Raw genomic sequence first — 20,901 nt, forward strand, 5'->3', positions numbered from 1 at the left:
TTTTGTTTCCATAACTTGGTCCAAGGATTGTTGGACTCTTTTAGCCATCTCCACCAAAGTTTGGCCCTCAAGACCTTGCTCAGCTTGTCCGGGTTGTGGAGACCTAAACCACCATGGGTTTTGGGTTTATAGAGTTTGTCCCACGCTACTAGGGCCCATTTCTTCTTCTCTTCCCCTTTACCCCAAAGGAAGTTTCTTTGAATGTTCCTAATCTGCTGTGAAACTCCTTTAGGGACTGGGAGGGCAGAGAACATGTAGATTGGAATGGTCTGAAGTACTGTCTTTGTACGAACTAGTCTTCTTACTAAATTTAAGGAGCTATTGGTCCAGTTGTTGACCTTGTCCTTAAGCTTGTTTATGGCTGCCTCCCAGACTGCCTTACTCAGAGGTTTGTCAGTAAGAGGCATACCCAGATATTTAGAAGGAAGTTTCTCTCACTGAAAACCAAGAATTCTGGAGAGATGTCTTTGTATTGAAATGTCCGTATTGAAAAAGAAAACTTTGGATTTTGAAAGGCTTACCTCTGTGCCTGCAGCATGGGCAAAGTCATTCAGGATTTTCTTAAAGGCTTTGGCTTCCTTGACAGTAGGTGTGCCTTGCAGCATTGTGTCATCCACACATTGTTGATGTGTCAATGCCTCCCCATTCTGAGTCAGTTTTAGCCCCTTGATTCTTCCTTCCTTATTTGCTACATTGATCGTTCTGCCCAATCCTTCCATCATGAGAATGAAAAGGAATGGGGAGAGAGGATCTCCTTGCCTAAGGTCTCGTGAAGGCCTAAAAGTTTTGGAAGGTGAGCCATTAAGCAGGATGGAGAAACTAGTTGTGGTGACTAGTGCCATGACCCACTTTATCCAGTTGAAGTCAAATCCATAAGCTTTAAGAATTTCCTTTATGTATTGCCAACTAAGTTTATCATAGGCTTTCGCTATGTCTAGCTATATTATCATACCTGCTTGCTTATAGGTCTTGAGGGAATGGACCACTTCATGCGCTTGGATGATGTTGTTGAGGATTTGTCTTCCTTCCACATACCTAGTTTTCTCCTTTGAAACTAGCGTTGGTAGAAGAGGTTTGAGTCTGTTAGCTACAACTTTGGAAATGATTTTGTACACCACATTGCAAAGAGCTATTGGTCTAAAATCTTTTGGAGTAGTTGCCTTTTCCTATTTAGGGATTAAAGCAATAAAAGATTCATTAAGCGCTCTGAGAACTTTTTTTGATGTTCTCGAGTCATCTACCACATCAAGAATGTCGTGTTTGACTATTTCCCACCAAGTTTTGAATAAATCAACATTGAAACCATCTGGGCCTGGAGCTTTCCCATTGTGCGTCTCTTTGATCACTTCGTTGACCTCTTCCTCCATTACTGGCCTGTTGAGATTGTAGTTGTCTTCCCTGGTCACTAACTTGGGAATATTATTAATGAAGTTCTTGATGGAGGGTGATCTGTCAGCCAAGGTTTCCATTGCTATGCTTTTGAAATGTTGAATCAGCACTGATTCCATTTCCTTGTGAGTCTCTAACTCCCCTTGTGTATCTAGTAGCTTCATGATTCTGTTATGAGCCCTATGTTTCGTAGTAGATTTATGGAAGAATCTAGTGTTTCTCTCCCCCTTCTTGATCCACTTTTATCTAGATTTCTATTTCCAGGAGATCTCCTCCTGCTGGCATTTGTTGTCCCATTCCTGCTGTAAAGAGTCTGCGACTACCTTCCTCTCCTCTGTGAATCCATCCTTGATGAGAATTTGATTGATTTCTTGTAATTTTCTTTCCACTTTTCTTTTGGCTTTGAAAATGTTACCAAACTCATTTCGGTTCCATTCTTTGAGCCTTTGTTTGATGTGTTTAAGGCGCTGATGCAGGATGAACATTTTTGTGCCTTGAATGGGCATGTCTTCCACCCACCACTTTCTAATGTTATTAGAGAAGTATGGATGAGTGAGCTAAGCATTTTCAAACCTGAAAGGTCTATTCCTTGGGGTTCCAATGCTAGAAGCATCCAACTAAATAGGCCAGTGATCTGATCCCCCAAAAGGAAGAATCCATGCTGTCATGGAGTGACCCGATAGAAGGAGATACTATGAAACTAAGAAGCGATCTAATTTTGAGAAGAATCTTCGGCGAAAATCACATAGAGATATTTTTGTCAACGCTTTTCGAACCAGCCAGTGTGGTTCATCATTAGGACAAGTTGAATGAGCAGATCTTGCATAGAAAGATATGATCATTCGACTTGTCCTGACGATGAACCACACTGGCTGGTTCAAAATGCGTCGACAAAAATATCTCTATGTGATTTTCGCCGAAGATTCTTCTCAAAATTGATATGTATCACAGGAGCCTAAATTCAATAAGCGATCTAATTTTGAAGCTACTTGGGTTGTTCCCCATCTCTTGTTATTCCAAGTGAAGATTCCATTTGTAGTCTCCATGCTTACCAATCTCATGTTGTCTAGGAAGTTTTGGAATGTGAGTGAGTCATGCCCCAACATTCTGCTTCCCCCTTTTTTTCTTAAAGTTATTTGATCATATTGAAGTTCCCCCCCAAAATCCAGTGGGTGCTAGGATGTCTTCCTCGTAGTTCCTCAAGAGATGTGAGTAGTTGTAGTTTATCCTCAAGAAATTGTGGACCATAAACATTTGTATTTAAGTAACAATCTTTGTCCCCCCAGAGGTTGAATAATACTAGAGAGATGATTTCTGGATGCTTCTGCATCTGTGATCTGAATTTTTTGAGGATTCCAAAGGGTAAGAATTCCACCCGCTGTGTTGTTGGCTTTGACCTCCAGGTACTCATAGTTGTTGAGCCATTTGCTGTGAAGGTCCCTGATCTTTTCTATTGAGCATTTAGTTTCCTGTATGAAAACCATTTATGATTTTTCTTCTTTTATTCTATTGCTGAGATTTCTTTGTTTTCTTTTGCTGCCTAGCTCCCTAATGTTCAAGGTTGTGAGCTTCATATTGAGGTGTTTGTAAAAGAGTAACTGGTAAGATCTTTCATCTTGCCTGAATTAATCAGGAGTTTCCTGCAATCTAATAGGAGATCATTCTGTCTTCTTCTTCCTCTTTTTTTTCCTGGATTTTTGGTGGAGCATCCTGGGGAGATCTCCATCTATTTGAACCCTTTATTCTCCTAGCTGTTGTAGTTCCTTTTGAATCCAACAGCCTTTTTTGGGATCTACTGAGGTAGAGCTGTTGCACTCTATCAAACTGCTCTTGTGGCAGGGATTCAATCCCTTTGTTATTGCCATGTTCTAAAAATTGTTCAAGTTCTAGGTTCTCCCTCTCAAGGATCTCCTGTAGTTCTTGGCCTTCCATTAATACTTTGTTGGGAGTCATGTCCTGGTCTTCTCCAAGTCCTATGTTGTTTAGTGGGTCCTCCTTCCTTTCTTTGTCATCTTGTATTATGTCCATATTATCTTCTCTCTCCCTTTTTGTTGAGGTATTCCCCATATATTTACTCTTTTCATTTTCTTTCCCCTCCTCTTCTAGAGTCTCAAAACTGTTGTAACTTGGTAGGTTGTACTCACTGGGTTTTTTTTGGTGCTTTCCCCCCTCCTTTCCCCTTTCCTACCACTTTGGTGTAACCTTCAGGGTCTTTACCAATGTTCCTTTTCTAATTATTCTCTCTTTTGTTGAGTGGGCATTCTCTGAAGAGATACCAATGTTCATGACATTTGCGGCATCTGAATGGGATATGTTCATATTCGACTGCTTGGACACATTCCTTATCATAAACTTCTAGGATGACCTCATCTGAGAGTGCTCCCGATAAATCCATTTTGACACATATGTGCGTGAAAGATGTGTATTTACCAGGCAGAGTAGCCTATGATATTTTTATTAAATGCCCTAGTTTATTGCTTATAGCTTTTAAGGATTCCGACAGCCAGTAATCTAAAGGTAAGGAATATAGTCTAATCCATACCGAGACCGAAGTGAACATTTCTCGCTCTTGCACAAAGTTCATCATCCAAGGTTGCATGTAGAGACCCGCAACAACAAAGAAGTAAGGTCCTCCTTCGAATATCCTATCTTTATCTTCCAAGTTCTTGAAGACCATAGTGAAGAAACCCTTAGAACCCAGATGTATAGTTATATCTCCTTTCGGTTTCTAGGTGTTTCTTATCCAAGTGTATAGTGCTTTCTCTGTGGGCCAGATACCCATGAACTTACATATGACTACATAGGTAGCCATGTGATCTCTATGCTCCTGCACAGCCAGATCACTAAGAACCACCTGTGGTTTAATATTAGCCTTGGGATTGCAGGGTCCTATTGGAGCTCTGCTTTCCAACCTCTGACCTTTGTCTCCTACTATCGCTTCTTCCCGAGCTTCCTCATGGGTCCCTCTCTCGTCTTGGGGTTCGCTGCCTTCCAGCACATGAGTCTCACTAATTTTTGTCTCTTTCTCCATGGAGTTTTTTTTTCTTGCTCCGACTTGTCTCGCTACCTTTTTTCAAGACCACGTTTCTGTAGGAGGGAGTGGAGCTCCCTCCTCCTTGTTCCTCCATGGTTACTAGTTCGCTGAAGTCACCCCCTGTTTCAAACCCTAGCTCTCCTCCTCCCACAACCAGTTACTAATTCACCAGTGATTACCCCATTACTATTGTAGTTATACCCCCTATTTATATTTTTGTGCCCCTATTACCCCCATATTGTTATTTCTGTGCCCCATAGAATCCCTCTATTGTTATTTTTGTGGCTTTATATTATTATTGTTAGGTCGGCTGGATTATATTGTGACTCCTTAGACTCCTATATATAGAAAGGAGGTTTTGTCACTTGTATCATCCAAGAATTGTTCATTTATGTAATGTAAAGGAGGTTGCCCCCTCGAAGAGGCTGAATTATAAGGCGTGGATCTCTCTTTTCTATCTTTTGTGAGCTGGTTTCATAACATTTGGTATCGGAGCTTTGGATTCTAGGGTTTTGCTGCTCCAAACAGGTCATCGTGGCATTTTCGCTATAACCTGTTTTCTTTGACGTTTCAGAAGTCGCAAAAAAAACCCATTTGAGATTAATTGGCGCTGAACCTGGGGTCCGAATTTCAGAGCTTTTCACACAATATTGTTGAAAATATGATATGAGGAAGTTGGCCTTTTTGCAGACTCCTGAATTACATTCAAAATAGGTGACCTGGGGAAAATCGTCATAACTCTCTCTCTGAGGATCGGATTGAAATTTCATAAAAGGTACAGAAAGAGGACGGACTTTAGTTTCTTGTGTGTGTGTTTTAGATTCAAAGGTTGAAACAGTGACTCGTGGCACGTCGTACAAGTTCGCTCTACTGAACCAGTCTGAAAGAAAGTCACTGTGGGAGATTTCACATAACTCTTCCTTGGAGAATCCAATTTGGCTCAGACTTGTGGCATTGGAAAGAGGACGCAGAAGGCTACTACAGGTAGCAATTTTAGAACTGGATGATCTGAAATTACAGAGATACATCAGATTCAATATCAGGCTTCTATAAAGTGAAAAAAGGTGTGTAGTTTTTTTTAAATTTTTGTGTAAGTTTGGTTTAACGGAATTCAAAGGGCATAGTAAAGCATTATTATCGGTAACTGATGCCCTGAGGAAAGAAAATGCAAACACCTAGTAAGGAACCTGAAAGCTCTAGCATGACTCATGAAGAAGAAGAAGAAATGCTACATGATATATCAAAATTACAAGAACAAGTGCAACAAATGTCACGCTCACAAAAGATAACAGAAGCTAAGGTAAATGGCATGGAATCTAAGATAAAGGGCATGGAAGCTAAGATGGAGGATTCGATGGCAAATTTGAAGATAGATTTGAAGACAGACATGGAAGAATTGAAGAAGTTGCTACAAGAAAGGGTCACTAATGGTGAAAAGGTAGTAAAGGAAACTCATGATGAGAACAAAAGAAATGTTAATCATGATTCCATAGACTCTAATGTTGGATCGAAGACTCACCATGTTCCAAAAATCGATATGAGGAAGTTTTATGGCAAGGATCCCGCCACATGGATATTACAGATGGAGCAATTCTTCGATCTCAATAATGTGCAAAACACACAAAAGGTACGTATGGCAACTTTATATTTGGAACCAAATCAGTTTGTATGGTATCAATGGCTTTGTTCTCGTAAACAATTTATCACTTGGGCAATTTTTACAGAAGAATTGATAGCACATTATGAGGATACAAAAAGCAACACTTTTTTTAGCCATTTGATAAGTCTCAAACAAAAGGGTTCAATAATGGAGCACATTGAGGAGTTCCAAAAATTGAACATAAGGGTAAAAGATATTCCAGAGGAGCATAGGATTGATGTGTTCATAGGGTCTTTAAAGGATAATATCCAACATGATGTGCGCCTTTGGGAACCTGATTCATTAGAGAAGGCATTCAGGTTAGCAAGAAAAATGGAAAGCAAAATTATGGCAACTAGGAAGCATACCATTCACAACTATAAAGACGGAAGTGTTGTTGCCCATAGTCTTCCACAACCTACAAGGTTGACACCACAACAATTGGAAGAAAAAAGAGCAAAAGGGCTTTGTTACAATTGTGATAGCAAATACACGAAAGGTCATAAGTGTGCTGAGAAGAAATTATTCTACATAGATTGTGAAGAGGAAGAAGAAAAGGAGCAAGAAAGGTCAAAAGAAGAGGATATATTCCAGGAACAAAGCCTAGATGAAGAACAAATAAATCCGACCATATCTTGTAATGCATTGGCGGGAATTACCACTCCTCAAACCATCAAGATAGAAGGACAAATCAAGAAGAAAAAGGTAATAGTGTTGATTGATTCAGGAAGCACCCACAATTTTATTCATTGTAGGGTAGCAAAAGAATTGAATTGCTTCCTATATCCAGCACCAGAGTGTCAAGTGATGATTGCAAATGGAGGAACAATAAATTGTTCTGGAAAGTGCCATAATATCAAGCTATCCATGGGAGAATATGTATTGACTAGCCCAATGCTTTCCATTCCAATGGGAGGTGCTGATGTTGTACTAGGAGTCCAATGGCTACAATCCTTGGGTACAATAGCTTTTAATTTTCAAGAACTTTTCATGAAATTTTCTGTGGAAGGAAAGGAAGTTGAATTAAGGGGTATTGCAGGGAAACCAGGAAAGATAATCAGCTCTAATGGCATGACAAAGCTTCTAAAAAAGGAGAAAAGAGGTGTAATTGCACAATTATGTTCGCTAGATGTTTCCACATTGGAATCATCTATTTCTCCAGATCTCCAAAAAGTCCTGGACAATCATTCCAAGGTATTTGAGACTCCCAAAGGTCTCCCACCTATGCGTGATCATGATCATGCTATTCATCTGATTCCAGGAAGTGTTCCTCCAAACATCAGGCCGTACAGATATCCATATGTCCAAAAAAGTGAAATTGAACGTATGGTTGCAGAAATGCTAGAGGCTGGTATAATTCAACCGAGTCAAAGTTCTTTCTCAGCTCCAGTAGTATTGGTGCACAAGAAGGATGGATCATGGTGCATGTGTCCAGATTATAGGGAGCTCAACAAGCTCACTATTAAAGATAAGTTCCCCATTCCTGTTATTGATGAATTACTGGATGAATTGCATGGATCAATTTACTTCACCAAGTTGGATCTTCGTTCGGGATATCATCAAATTAGAATGAAGATTGAAGACATTCCGAAAACGGCATTTAGAACTCATGAGGGTCATTATGAATTTTTGGTCATGCCTTTTGGCCTTACCAATGCACCTTCAACATTTCAAGGTTTGATGAATTCAATTTTCAAACCATTCCTTAGAAAATTTGTGTTAGTATTTTTTGATGATATACTAATCTACAGCAAGTCTTGGAAGGATCATGTTGAACATGTTGACAGGGTGTTACAACTATTGGAGGAGAAACAATTATATGCAAAAAGATCCAAATGTTTCTTTGGAGTCCAGGAGGTGGAATATTTGGGTCATATTGTATCTCATGAAGGAGTTAAGGTAGACCCTAGCAAAATTAAAGCCATTAAGGAATGGAAAATCCCCACATCCATAAAGCATCTGCGAGGATTTCTTGGGTTGACAGGGTATTATCGCAAGTTTGTTAAGAATTATGGGAGAATAGCAGCACCTCTAACAACATTATTGAAGAAAGATTCATTTTCATGGACTTCGGAAGCAACAAAGGCCTTTGAACATCTTAAAGAGGCAATGTGCCAAGCACCGGTCTTAGCTACGCCGGACTTCACAAAAACCTTTATTGTGGAATGTGATGCTTCAGGAAATGGAATTGGTGTTGTTCTAATGCAAGATGAAAGACCCATTGCTTTTGAAAGTCGTCCAATCAAGGGAAAGTTTTTAAGCAAAGCTATTTATGAGAAGGAAATGTTGGCAATACTCCATGCACTTAAGAAATGGCGACCCTACCTAATGGGAAGACACTTCAAGGTAAAAACGGATCATGATAGCCTTAAATACTTTTTAGAACAAAGATTATCCTCTGAAGAGCAACAAAAGTGGGTCACAAAGATGTTGGGTTATGACTTTGAAATCATCTACAAAAAAGGGAAGCAAAATGTGGTGGCAGATGCACTCTCAAGAAAGGATGAGGATGTGGAAGCATTGTTGTGTGCCATTTCTATTATCCAACCAGATTGGATAAACGAAGCAAGGGAGGAATGGAAGAATGACGAAGAAGTGTGGGCACTTATTCAAAAGCTACAACAAGATTCCAGTACTTCTGATACATTTAGCTGGCAAAATGATTCATTATGGTACAAAGATCGCTTATACCTCTGTAAGAATTCCCAGCTAAAACAAAAGATTCTTATGGAATTGCACACTTCTCCCTTAGGAGGGCACTCAGGATTTTTAAAAACTTACCACAGGGTTAAGAAGGAATTTTTTTGGGATGGCCTTAAATCAAATATTCAAAAGTTTGTGGCAGAATGTTTGGTTTGCCAGCAAAATAAAGTTGAAACAATTAAGACACTAGGTCTATTACAACCTTTATCATTCCAAGCCAACGTTGGGAGGAGTTTCAATGGATTTTATCACAGGTTTACCCAAGTCTGAGGGAAAGAGTGTCATCATGTTGGTAGTTGACAGACTTACCAAATATGCACACTTTTGTGCATTATCACATCCATTTAAAGCCAGTACAGTTTCTACTGCATTTATGGAAACAGTTCAAAAGCTACATGGAAACCCAAAGATTATTGTAAGTGACAGAGATCCCATTTTCACTGGAAATTTTTGGACAATTATTTTCTTGTCTTGGTACTCAGTTAGCTCATAGCTCATCTTATCATCCTCAATCTGATGGGCAAACTGAGATAGTAAACAAATGTTTGGAAGGATATCTTCGTTGCTTTGTATCTGATAAACAGACACAATGGGTCAAATGGTTGCCTCTGGCTGAATGGTGGTATAACACTTCCTTCCATACATCAACAAAAATGACCCCATTTATGGCACTTTATGGGTATCAACCACCATCCATCACATCATATTTAAGAGAAAATTCTAAGGTTCAGGCAGTGGAACATCACATCGAACATCAACAACAAGTCCTCCAACTCTTAAAGGATAACCTCGTGTTGGCACAAAATAGAATGAAACAACAGGCAGATCAACATCGCAGTGAAAGAAGTTTTGATGTAGGTGATTGGGTATTCCTACGGCTACAACCATATAAGCAAATGTCCCTAAAGCAAGCTAAGAAGGATAATAAATTATCACCAAAGTATTATGGTCCGTACAAGGTGTTGGAAAAGATTGGTACTATGGCATACAAATTGGAGCTTCCTGTAGCTTCTCGATTGCACCCAGTTTTCCATGTTTCATGTTTAAAGAAGGTTATAGGTGACAAACTCCCAATTCAAACAATATTGCCAGAACTTGACGAGGAAGGAAAAATTATATTGGAACCGGAAGAAATCATAGAAACAAGAACTCGACAGCTACGAAATCGATCAATTTCAGAGTATCTTATCAAGTGGAAGAACTTATCCGCTGAAGATTCCACATGGGAGGATGAGAATTTTATGCAAAAGTATCCAGAACTGATCAAGCGTTGAGGACAACACTTTTTTGAAGGAGAGGGGCATGTTGGGTCCCTATAATACTAGTGATTACCCCATTACTATTGTAGTTATACCCCCTATTTATATTGTTGTGCCCCTATTACCCCCATATTGTTATTTCTGTGCCCCATAGAATCCCTCTATTGTTATTTTTGTGGCTTTATATTATTATTGTTAGGTCGGCTGGATTATATTGTGACTCCTTAGACTCCTATATATAGAAAGGAGGTTTTGTCATTTATATCATCCAAGAATTGTTCATTTATGTAATGTAAAGGAGGTTCCCCCTCGAAGAGGCTGAATTCTGAGGCGTGGATCTCTCTTTTCTATCTTTTGTGAGCTGGTTTCATAACAGTGTTGTAATTCTTTTTCCTTGGATTTGATGACTCTAAGAGTGGGAGTTATATAGTTTGTGTGTGGCATAGATAACACTGAATAAGGGAGGGCCAAGGGATTATAGAGATCATAGAAGGACTCCCTTGTGTTGTGAATACATGTGTTTTCATTTGTGGATGTCTAAGGGCAAGGTTAAGGAATGAAAAGCTTGGACACTAAGATTGTTTCATGTGTATGGAGGAGAGTGGTCTCCATGTTTTGTGTTAAATATGGTCTTAAAACTATGTGCTAAATCAACGATTTTAATTTTTCCCTCTAGGCATAAATATTTGGCTTGGGCATGACCAACCATGAGAAAGATTGCAACATGGATCAGATCCTATGGCTGGGTGGAGAGTGGGTCACTCTTATTTAGTTATAGATTGCAAAATATTTGACTCAAGATAAGAGTCTTTTATGCATGATTATTTAATTTCTCTTTTCAATAAGTTTATATGTACATGCATTTATACTTCAATAAATTTATTATGGTTATAGTTGTTATACTATTTGGTTGTAGCTTTTTATATGTATTAAATTTCCTAAAAACATTGGTTGAGGAAGATTGGTTTTCTAAATTCTTCTTTAAACAAGTTATGTTGACCTTTTAATATCACTTTTTTTTTATGGGATGATCCAAAAGTTGAAACTTCGACCATATTGAGGAGAAATCCCAGTGATTCTCTAGTCCAATTTTGAAATCTTGGGTCACAAAATTTTAGGAAATATGAGCAAAGGAATTTGGGATTCCTAAATCCATCTTTAAATAGGTAACATTGGAATTTCTACTATAACTTTTCCTCTCAAAGGCTCCAGAAGACAAAACTTGGACAACAGTGAGGGCAGATCCCATTTATCATCTGGTCCAAATTTTAGATCTTAGGTAATGATATTTTAGGATATATGATCAAAGGAGATTGAGATTCATGGATGCTCCTAAAATGATGCGTCAAATAGTTTTGTTGTAACCTTTCTTCTAGGAGGTTCCAAAAGTTAAAACTTAAACCATAGTGAGCAAAAATCCCATTAATATTCTAGTCCAAAATTTAGATCTTGGGTCACAATATTTTAGGAGATATGATCAAAGGAATTTTAGCTTCTTGTGTGCTCCTAAAATAATGCATCAAAATAGGTCATGTTGGAATTTCTTCTATAACTTTTCATCTGGGAGGTTCCAGAGGTAAAACATTGGATCACAGTGAGTGGAATTCCAACTGATCATCTAGTTCAGTTTTCAAAACTTGGACTGCTATAATTTAGCAGATATACCTTAAGGAAGTTTCTATATTAGTTTGTGTGAAAATTGTTTGAATAAATGCCTAAAATGTTTAATGAATCCTTGCATACATATTGTTTGATGAATTGCCCCAATGAAAATGTTATTTTGTAGATGGGGATAGTATTGTCGTATGTTAGCATTGTTGTATGATAGTAATGTTGTAGCTTATCTATGCCTATTTGCATATAAATCATTTGAAGAAATATGTTAAAGGTGTTTTATTACAATTTGCATACAAACTATTCGATAAAATAAATCAAAGGCAAAAAAATAAAAGTTGCATGATTGAGTGGTATATTTTAGTTAGTATGTTACAAGTGGAATCAAAGCATGTTTCTTATTTGATTTCATAAAAAATGTTTGAAAAAATGTCTACAAGAAAAAGACTACTTAATTGGTTGTATATAAAGTATTTGAAGAAAGGTTTACATGTAAAGTGTTTGAAAAAATGTATGAGAGATGAAAATCAAGTTTTTACAAGTGTGGTTAGGATAAATTTAGCAGGGGTATGTGAAAAAGTGGTACCCTGTAACCTTTGTAAGTCATTGAAGGAACTTGTATGTAACAAAGGAGTAACAAAGCTTAGGTTCAATATTGAACTTAGATGGGCTCAAGCATAGGAAATAATTGAAGTTATAAATTAATATCTATGCATGCGTTCGTACTTATCTGAAATTATTTTACTGTATGTATGAATAGATTGATGATACGTAAAATCTAACTTGAGTTTGAGGAAACAAGATAAACATGCAATATAAACATGTAGGTTGCTGACTAGATTCCCTAGAGCAACCCAACAAAATTGTAAAATTTTATGGCTGAGTGATGCAACCATAACTACGGTGGGGAGTCTCTTAACTTATCTCTTTCTAGCTTTAACACTTTTCTTTAATGTTTTGAGAACTTGTCATATGCTGATGAATAATAGCATAGGCATGATAAAAATTCAAGAGATCAAATAGTTCAAAGACACATGTCCATTGAACATGTTTTAAATAATGATATTCTAGATGTATGAAGGTATGCTAGGTGCATACGATAATGGATGTGATGGCTTAAACACTTGGAGTAGTTTTCTGTCATAACATGATTCATATGAGTAATAATGGTTAATGGTGAACATGTAGCCATGAACATGTTGACAACATGATTGGGAAGCCAATGAAGGTGTTTCATGTAGTCTTTGTTAGGATATTCCGACACATAGGAAATAGTTAAGTACAACTTGGTCTAGTATAGATTTAGGTATAGAGTTAGGTAAAGTGTGTTTCTTTACTGTTGTACATTTTTTAACTTACAATCCGACGGTCACGATATGTAGTGATCCGACGGTTCATTCTCTCCTCGGTATTACCAACACTTGATCCGTGGCTTGACACCCGATTGGTCCATGATTTATATTTAAAGCGCATGGAGGGTCATTTGTAGGGTAATCCGTGCATGAGAGAAGCATATGTAAATTTTCATTCTTTTATTAATAAATTGCCTAAAGTGGCCGCGTTGGCTCAGGTCGTGGACTATTTCCCTCTTTGAGGGTTTTAACCACGTCAAAAATACTGGTGTATTGATCTATGATCTGGCTGTGAGCGGTGTCATTTGGTGTTCTGTCTGAGGAACTTACCCTATAAATTCCTACATGGTATCAGAGCTATTTGAGGGCCGCGTCCGTTGGTGATCCAAATCTGAAGCCGGTAGAACTGCATTCGACTGTCGTTTCCTAGATCTGTTGTTTCTCACTGCTTTTGGGCCGAGAGGACTGCTCTGTTGTGTTGGGAGCATCTTCTCCAGTGAGGAACCCCTTTCGTTTCACGCAAAAAGGTTTCCGGTAGCCCTAGCTGCGTCATTTTTAAGATCTGGAGGTATACAGTGTTTATTTGTAGTTTACAGTTATTTTCTCTCTGTTTATTTCGGTTTCGGTTTATTTAGCTTTTTTTATTATCGGATCTATACCTTTCATTTCTGCGTATGCTCTTTGCCCTGTGACTCTGTGTGATCTGGGCAAATCAGAAATAGAAAGGAAGGATTTTTCTCATGCATATGCTCTTTTCCCTGCGCCTTAGGGTGATCTCGGAAAATCAGAAACATTGAGGAAAATATTTAGTTTCCGGCTAAAGCTAACTTTGAGCCGCAAGGTTCATTTTTGAAAATATTTAGTTTTTCGGGTAAAGCTAACTTCGAGCCGTAAGGTTCATTTTCTTTGCATGTCCGTGTTGGGTTTTGTGTTTTTTTTTTGTAGGGAAAAAGAGCTTTCTCAAAGCAAGCACGCAACCCAAAGCACCCCCCCCTCTCTCTCTCAAATTTTTTGTATAGCTCAATTGGTTCAAAGCTATTTTAAGAGAGTAGAGGTCTTGGGTTCAAGTCTCTATTTTGTGGGGGCAGACTTTTTCATTTCCGCACATTCCCGCACTTCGTCGGCAACTTCAACAACTTTTAAAAAAAAAGCCATAACTTCTTCATCCGGAAGCCGTTTTCAGAGCTGTTTTTTTTAAACCAGCCTAATTTTTCGAGATCTATCCATTGGAACACTTATTTTTAGCATCTTTAGCTTCAGTTTCCATTGAAATGGAAAGTCAATACCAAGTTACCCTTGACAGCACCAACTACTTCCAATGGTTGTCCTACATTGATGATTTACTTAGAAGTAAAGGTCTCTACATAATAGCCTCAGGCCAAGAAAAGAAACCGAAGGATGAAGATAAGGCTGCTCAATGGGAAAATAGGCAAGATCAAGCACGTGGATTGATAGGGATGTCTATTTCTCCAGATCTTAGATTCCATATTGCAGAACTTGATACTCCTGATGAAGCAATGAAACAAATCAATAAAGTTTTTGGGATTAAAAATGAACTTACAGCCCATCAACTTGAAAATGAGTTGCTTACATTGGACCCTAATAATTTTTCTTGTATTGAAGATTTCTTGTCCAAGTTCAAGACCCTTAGATATCTCTTGGAAGGTGTTAAGGTTAAGAAAGAAGATAGTAACCTTATCTATTCCATTCTTACTAAGTTGGGACCAACCTACTCTGTGTTTGTTTCCACCTTCCATTCTACAAGAGAAGCCTTCATTTCTCAAGGAACAGACTACAAGTCCCCTTCCTTTGACTCCTTTTGTGATTCTTTAATAAGAGAACAAGAAAAACTCTTACACCTTGGTCTTCTTAATCTTGGAAACTCGTCCAAGAAAGCGTTAGCTGCCCAGCAACAACCAAATTCAAAGAATCCTAAGAAGTCATATCCTAAAAAGAATGGTCCTAAACCAAACAAGGGTCCTAAGCAATTTCAGCCCCAAAATGAAAAATCATTTCAACAAAATGAGAAGACAAATAAAAACAAAGGGAAGAAGACTGATAGACATTGCAATTTTTGTAATCGAGATGGCCACTTAGAATCAAAATGCTTCAAGAAGATGGAAGCCTTGGAAGCAGCAATGAAGAAGCATAACATCCATTTGGGGCAATCTTCAACTTCAACTTCATCTTTAGGAATGGCACTTTCTGCATGTGGTTGTCAAGCATCTCGGTCTGGCTATGCATTAAATGTATCTTCTTCTTCTCATTCTCATGAGTGGCTCATTGATTCTGGAGCTTCTTATCACATGGCCAAAAACAAAGCCATGTTTTCTTCTTTAAATGATTGTAACACCAAAAATATATATGTTGGTGATGATAGATCTCTTAGTGTTGTAGGGACTAGAACTGTTCATCTAGACAATGGTCAGTTTAATGATGTATTATGTGTTCCAACCTTATCCTGCAACCTTCTATCTGTATATCAGATAACTCATTCAGGTGAAGGTAAAATCGTTGAATTTTCACCTCATGATGTTGTAATCAAGGACCTAAGAGATCCTAAACAGATTTTAGCTACTGGCATTGCTGATGATTCTACAAGGTTGTATAAGTTTCACAACTTTGGGTCATCAAATCTTCCCTCAGTATTTGTTGCTCATAACGATGAAGTGAGCAAACTTTGGCATGAGCGATTTGGTCACTTAAACTATCGCTCCCTTCAGCATCTATGTAAAGAAAATATGGTGACAGGTCTTCCTATGGTATCTTGCAGAGATGGTGTTTGTTCCGTATGTGTACTCGGAAAACATCATTGGGACAGTTTTGAAAAACGTGCCTCTTGGCACGCCTCAGCCCCTTTACAGCTTGTGCATAGTGATTTATGTGGTCCACTTCCAGTTGTGTCATTCTTTGGCTGCAATTATTTCTTAACTTTCATTTATGATTTCTCCAGACGCACTTGGGTATACTTCTTAAAACTCAAGAGTGAAGTATTTAACACATTTTTGGCCTTCAAGGCCTTTGTTGAAAAACAATCTGGACATCAAATTCTTAAGCTAAGATCTGATAATGGCGGAGAATATGTTAAAAACACATTCATCAACTATTGCACTGAGAATGGAATTCAAATGCAACATACTGTTCCATATACTCCACAACAAAATGGTGTATCTGAAAGGAAGAATCGCACCTTAAAGGAAATGGCTAATTGTATGCTACAATCTAAAGGACTTGGTCTTAGTTTTTGGGCAGAAGCAATTAACTGTGCAAATTACATAATAAATCGCACTCCTACTAAGGCTTTAAAGAATATCACTCCAGAAGAAGCATGGAGCTCAATCAAACCATATGTAAGTCACTTTCGTGTTTTTGGAAGTGAAGCGTGGGCCCATATTCCAGATGAAAAGCATAAAGCTTTAGAACCTAAGAGTGAAAAATGTACTTTTGTTGGATATTCTGAAGATGTCAAAGGCTATAGACTTATTCCATTTAAGTCCAAAAATGTTATCATTAGAAGAGATCTAAAATTTGATGAAAATATATCGGCCTGCGAGCCTAGTTCGGTGGATGTGCCACCTCTCCCTATCTCTTCTACTTTTGAAAACATTTCTTCTTCAGATGATGATAGTGAGGATGACAATCCTCCCCCACCTTCTCAGGATCCTCCTTCAGCTCCTCAGCTTCCAAAATGGGTCCGTGCTACTCGGGATGCAGCAGGTGATCTTGCCGGTGATCCTACAGATCAGCGACGTACACGTTCTCAGTTCGAGAGAGCCTCTTATTTATTGGCTCAAGCTCCAGTAAATTATGATCCTGACACCTTTGTAGAAGCTTCAGGCCATCCAGATTGGGAAGCAGCTATGAATGAAGAATATCATTCATTGTTGGAAAATGATACATGGGATCTTGTTCCTCTACCAAAGGGACGAAAACTTGTTAGATGCAAATGGGTTTATAGAACCAAGTATGGACCAGATGGGAAAGTTGATAAACATAAAGCTCATCTTGTTGCTAAAGGTTTTTCACAGGTTGAAGGCATTGACTACACTGAAACCTTCTCCCATGTTGCCAAAATGAACTCTATCTGCCATGTTCTTTCCCTTGTTGCCTCATTCAAATGGGAAGTCCATCAGATGGATGTTAAATCTGCCTTCTTGCATGGGGACTTGCATGAAGAAATCTACATGGAACAACCCATTGGCTTCATAAAAACAGACTCCAGCCTTGTCTGTCGGCTTAAGAAATCCCTTTATGGTCTTAAGCAAGCTCCTCGAGCTTGGTATGCCAAAATGGATAGCTTTCTTTTAGAATCTGGCTTTTCTAGGTGTCATTCTGACAATACTGTCTACACCAAGAAAGTGGGCAAGTCTCTTATTATTCTTGTTCTTTATGTTGATGATCTTATCCTTACCGGTAGTGATCCCAACCTTATAAACCATGTGAAGTCCAGCCTTAAAAAGAAATTTGAAATGACAGACTTAGGACACTTACATTATTTTCTTGGTCTTCAAGTCTTGCAATCCAAGGAGGGTATTTCCCTTTCCCAGTCCAAGTATGCTTGTGATATTCTACGTCATTTTCACATGGAAGACTGTAATCCATCCCCTTCTCCCTTTCAGTCTGGAGTCAAACTTTCAGTCACTTGTACTTCTCCTGAAGTTGATGCTACCTTATACCGTCAGATTGTAGGAAAACTCTTGTATCTAACTCATACTCGTCCTGACCTTTCCTTTGTTGTTGGCCTTGTTGCTCGGTTTATGCAAAACCCACGTGAAAGTCATTGGAAAGCAGCTAAAAGAATACTTCATTATGTTTGAGGTACAGTTCAGTTTGGGATTCATTACAATGCCGAAGCAACTCCTCTATTGGTTGGTTTCATTGATTCTGTTTGGGCTGGTGACCCTGATGATCGGAAGTCTACTGCCGGTTATGTGTTCACTCTTGGTTCAGGACCTATTACATGGGCTTGCAAGAAACAGGGTGCCATTTCTCTTTCGTCAGCAAAAGCAGAGTATCGTGGTGCCGTAGAAGCTAGTAAGGAAGCCTTGTGGCTTCGTCAGATCCTATCAGAGTTTGGCTTTGAGCAGCAGCATTCGACTACACTTTGGTGTGATAATCAAAGTGCCATTCAACTATGCAAAGATCCAGTCCAACATCAGTGCAGCAAACACATTGAACTGCACTTCATCAGAAAGCTCATTCACGACCATGTTCTTGAAGTGAAATATTGTTCAACAGATGATCAAGTTGCAGACATCTTCACAAAGGCTCTCACAGAGGCGAAGTTCACTAAACTTCGATTTATGGTTGGAGTTCAGGAAGTTGTCACTAAGGGGGGATAGGCTCTAGTGCCTCCTTCCTTCTCCTATTGTGTCATATTTGTAAATCCTTCAATCCTATCCCATGTTGTTCTTAAGGGGGGATGTTAGGATATTCCGACACATAGGAAATAGTTAAGTACAACTTGGTCTAGTATAGAGTTAGGTAAAGTGTGTTTCCTTACCGTTGTACATTTTGTAACTTATAATCCGACGGTCACGATATGTAGTGATTCGACGGTTCATTCTCTCCTTGGTATTACCGACACTTGATCCGTGGCTTGACACCCGATTGGTCCATGATTTCTATTTAAAGCGCATGGAGGGTCATTTGTAGGGTAATCCGTGCATGAGAGAAGCATATGTAAATTTTCATTCTTTTATTAATAAATTGCCTGAAGTGGCCGCGTTGGCTCAGGCTGTGGACTATTTCCCTCTTTGAGGGTTTTAACCACGTCAAAAATATTGGTGTATTGATCTGCGATCTGGTTGTGAGCGGTGTCCTTTGGTGTTCTGTCTGAGGAACTTACCCTGTAAATTCCTACAGTCTTGTGGAATCAAATATATGGAAGATAAGGTGATGATGAGAGAATGGTACAAGTGGCACCTATGCATTTTGATATGCATGTTGTGACAATGTTATGAGTGCACTTCTCCGTAGGTTGTCTTGTGGAAGGCTAGAGCCCAAGAGTGAGGAGTGGAGGGATATATCTTTGTGTCTAGGGTATGAAAAATACCTGGATCATCGAAGGTAGATGAAACTCCTATAGGCCATAAGGCTCTGAGACATGCTTGGCCAACCCAAGTTGGAGATCCTGGAAGAATATTGGCACAAACCGAGGGACTATTGTGTTTATGGAAGGGGGTCCATTACCTTAGGTCAAGTGGGATGATGGGGGGATGTGAGATTGTTGGTTGGAAGTTTCCAGGGTTGGTACCTTGACCATATTTGTGTTAAATATTAGTTATATATCTTACTTGGCTCTTGGTAAGCCAATTTCTTTATGGAGTAACGTCATAGCATGAGAATGAACCATTGTTGAGAAAAACCACAACAACAAAGCCTATGGCTAAGAGAAAATAAGAGGTTCACTTCTAGTTGGTGATTTTCTATAGATAAGTGTTCTAATAATTATTGGTTATGATTCTTGAATTTAATGCACACTTAAAGCATTATTTGATTGTCCGATTAAGTGCATGATATGATATATGCTTGTGAAATTGCATGAAGGAATGATCATGTTCTAAGAAAATTGTACTAATATAATGTGTGTTGAGACAACCGATATGCACAAGGGTGTAAGGGGGAGGGACCTGATAACTGTTACAATGAATAAATTTGGGTTGTGAGCCTATTAAGAATTTGAGAAAAAATATTTCTTTGTTTAAAAAAATTGTTATGTTTATTCATGTGATGAAATTCCTAATGAGCTTGGAAGCCTTCCTTGCAAATTTGGATTATAGGGTAGATATGCAAAAAGGGTCATTCAAGGCGGAATTGAGTGGGTCAATATGAACTAGATGGATAAGGGAGTCGCAATTGTGAAAATGGATTGAGGGAGTTTCCCTTAACTAAAAATGGTGCTTGGTTGACTAGTTTATTTCTGAAAATAATATGAATGTGTGAATGGTAAGAAAATAGAAACTAGTACTTTCTATGTTTTCGGAAATACAATAAGGTTACCTAATGAATTCCATGTCACATGGAATTTTCATATGGAAAGTGTGCAAGAGCGATCTCTTGTTGTTAACTACCACATGAAAGAAAATAGTGTGCTTATTCTTATGCTTATGAGATGTTACATGTGAATGATTGAAAACAAGAGAGGCTGAAAAATAAATTTAAAAATAAATGTGTATGAATAGCATGGAATATGTGAAAGTGTGGCACATGCATGACAAGATGCATATGCACATGTTTGGGTGCATGGTTGAAGGAATTATTTGAATGTATAAATTGGAATCATAGTGCAAATTCCCTTTATGAATATTCATTGAAACTTGTGTGTAAGTATATGAAATGCTAGAGTTGTGACTAATTTGTGAGGTTGAGATCAATTTTGGGGCTATTGAATGTTGCAACATCAAGTATGCTAAGAAGCTAACTAAACTCCTTGAAAAAATCTTAGTTGAGAATGCATGTGATGGTAGCCAAGTAAGTAGGGAAAGTAGAAAGAAAAGGTAAATAGGTAAATGAATTGGGTAAGAATTCCTTTTAGCTAAATTTCTATATCTTTTTTTTTCAAAATAATGCATGTATTGCATGGATGCCCAAGAAAGGGTATCGTTAAGGCATAAATTTTTAGCACAAAAAGATTTAGTAAAATCTTAATAATGTGTGCATACATTGAGCTGCCATATTGAATGAAGAATAAATGTATGGATAATACAATCATGAGATAAAATATATTTTGTAATGCATTAAGAGAAGGCATGGAAATATGGGATATATGAAGCAAATGTGGGGAATTCAATTGTGTTCATGAGTATTGGCCCAAAAGTTTCTAAGCTTGAGACAAGTGATTCTATCATATAATGTTGAATTTTTTGGTAAGGAACATGTAAATGAAGGATTGGTTTTTCCTAGTTAATG

Source organism: Pinus tabuliformis, chromosome X (genome assembly GCF_031772625.1).
Source record: "Pinus tabuliformis cultivar Carrire ecotype Pingquan chromosome X, CPIR1, whole genome shotgun sequence".
NCBI lineage: Eukaryota > Viridiplantae > Streptophyta > Pinopsida > Pinales > Pinaceae > Pinus > Pinus tabuliformis.